The 3,009-nt window shown below is 47.5% G+C and overlaps 1 pseudogene; it reads left to right on the plus strand.

Annotated features, from left to right (window-relative positions):
• Window positions 1-548: 548 nt before the first annotated feature.
• Window positions 549-1,226, plus strand: LOC147727001 (box C/D snoRNA protein 1-like; annotated as a pseudogene).
• The last annotated feature ends 1,783 nt before the right edge of the window (window positions 1,227-3,009 follow it).

Genomic DNA, 3,009 nt, shown 5'->3' on the forward strand with positions numbered 1-3,009 from the left:
TTCTTCATGGTTGGATAGATATGCTGCCTCTTCCCAGTTCAAGGTTTTACCTTTGAACATAGTCACCTTTTTGAAGCCAATACTGAGTATGGCAAGACTGGAAACCGCAGCTGGGCAGGGCTCTGCAACGCCAGATGACTTCGCTGCAATATCCCACTGGACTCACAGCAAAAATGTCTGACCGGTCTTCAATATCTTGTCTCGGTCCCCTGAAGGCAGAAAAGATGACTTGTTCCACTTTTCTCTTGACTGCTTGGTAAATTCTTTGGGGTCAGTTCTCTAGCTCCTTGTTCTTCAGGGCAGACCAATAGGCATCAGACCTCTCTCCAGATGGGTGTCCTGCAGGGTCCAATCTTCTGTAGTCAGCTGGTACTTCTAAATGTCAGGTGTCTTTCTGCTTTTTGTGTTCCTAAAGTAAGCAAATGGAATGCCTGGGTGCCAGTAGGATTCGTGAGTCCTTGAATAAGTCCTTTTCTTCCTGTGAAGTCTTCACAGATCCAGGAATGTTCTGGGAAGGTGGTGGTTGAGGCACTACATTTATCCTGTGCATGTGCCAGTGATTGGAGTTGCCTAATGCAGGCTTGGGGGAGGCAGGAGTTGCGGCCATCATCGGACGCAAGCGTAAAATCTCTTTGCAAAGCTGTGGGACCGAAGAAGCCAAATATAGATATCCATGTTGTATGAAATATTCATGTAGCTTGTCCTGCGTAAAGAAGCACAAAACAGATCTGAAGTGTACTGGGATCCGAGACAAAGCAGCATTTGTTGATAAAACCGAATTTAATGACATCAACCTTTTAAGCGATTATCGATTTTTGGAGGATGCAGCAAGGTCAGCTGACTGCGCTGCAAGAGATATTTGCATTCAGAGGCCAACAACCAACACATTTCTTAATTCTCTGAAAAAACAAGCCAGAAAGCGCAATATAGACCTACACATCTTACCCATTGGATTCCGAAAGAGAAAAGAGAATTCTACATTCTTCCATAAAAGGCAGCAGAAGTTCTACTGGTGTTTGAAGCTTGTTTTTCCCCAGAGTCATGCTGAATATTTTGAGAAAAGAGTGCCAGATGATGAAACGCTGCACCAACTATTGAAAACTTACATCGACCCTTAAGAATCGGATCCAGTAAATCATCAGAGACTGAAGGTTTATGTCCAGGTTCCATCTGGGGTGGCCGTGCTCATGAAGGTCGAGAAAAGAAAGCACGATTCAATCAGGTGATCAGAGACATCACAGTTCGCTTGGAGGCTGATTTGAGCAGAGACTCTTGGGGCATTGTTGGAGCACCGGCGGGACTGCAAGGAACGGCAGCCCGCGCGGCAGCGTTTCGTCCTCTTCCCACCCCCACCGCACCTGGCAGGATAAAACAGCGCCTCGCTGCCCCCGCTTTGTGGGTGTGGCTTGGAGGCTGATTTGAGCAGAGACGCTTGGGGCATTGTTGGAGCACCAGCGGGACTGCGAGGACCGGCAGCCCCCGCGGCAGCGTTCGTCCTCTTCCCGCCCCCACCGCCATTCCCCTATATTATTGGCTCAGTATCCCGTGTTGCGGGACGCGTGCGCCGGGTGAAGCCCTGGCCAAGGGCGGGCCCGTTTGAGCCCGTTCGAGACTGGCAGAGACTGGACCGGGACACACCTGTTGGCTTCCACATTCATCTATCTGAGGGGGACGATATAAGAAGTGTAAGTGAAAGCTTTTCTCTTGACTGGGGGTTCCGGCACTACAAGCTGGTTGGTCGCGAGCTCCGGAGTAAAACCATACCTGCTATTAGCAACACAGCAGGAACTTTGGACAACTATATTACTAGAACTAGCTCACTTATATCCAACGAAATGACTATCCTGGAAAAACGCTTATCTCAAGAACTGTTAAATACTAAAAGATCGTCACTGGGAAATATTAGGAATGCTAAATCGCCAGTCAAGGGTGTGGTTACAATTAGCAGCTGCATTGAAATGTTGAATAATGTGGTAAACGAGGAGCATGTGACTTGGGGGGAACTCCTTCGCAGTGTAATAATAGTAAGGATCAAAGCATTATGGAACCCAACCTTGTACCTATTGTTACTACTGACTCTGTAAAGATAATTCAGGAGACACAGAATGATAACAATCCAAGGGGACAGCGATAGGGGGCCATACCCAAAAGAAAACGCACTGATCACAAATTAGGTGGACGCAAGGCCAAGATCGCTAAGCAAGCTGGTGACTTAGATCCCCCCGGAGATAGAACCCCTACTCACAATATGGTTGATTTGATAGTGATAATTCTTTTACCCAAGAGGAAGATCCAATGTTCACTAGATTAAGCATGATATCTAAAGCCTTGCTAGACCCCCTTGCAGCCAGATTAGCCCAGATAGAGCTAAGGCTGTATAGTCTTGAGAAGGCCACTGCCCTGGTTGGAGATGGTATGGATAGGGTCAAAATGATGTTGAGGGAGGGAGCGAATGGTGTTATGGAAGCTCAGGGCGGGACCCACACTGACACCATAAATACCCTAGGAAGTGTGGGAGTCACAGTACAAATGCTACCTAGTAACACCACTACCATTCCCCCGAAAGGTTTAGAAGTAAAGGCTACCAGGACAGAGACAGAGACTGACCCTGCACCACTTGTGCAGAGTAAGGCTAGCCCGGTTGGTCGACAGCACAATAAGTTGGTAATTAATTTACCTCCAGAATCAAGCCCCTTTGTCGTTGTATTAAAAGGGGTACCTGTGCTGGAGGACCCGGTGCGGGAATCTTTTCAGTCATTGAAAAATAAGGTTACCAGCTGGTTGCATAGGAATAGGCCCCTTCCTCCCCAATGTTTTAGTGAGATTTTGTTGGTACGAAGGGTATACTGGATAGGTAATAACACTAAGAGTATCAACGGGGATTGTGTCCTGGTTAACTTTCGAGACCCGAGAACAGTTATGCATATATGTTCTTGGCCCTATCGAGTCCTTGATACAACTATCCAGTCTTTCCCTCTGTCTTTTTTGTATCAGCCCGCCCCTCAGACT

Source organism: Lissotriton vulgaris, chromosome 3_1 (genome assembly GCF_964263255.1).
Source record: "Lissotriton vulgaris chromosome 3_1, aLisVul1.2, whole genome shotgun sequence".
Lineage (NCBI taxonomy): Eukaryota > Metazoa > Chordata > Amphibia > Caudata > Salamandridae > Lissotriton > Lissotriton vulgaris.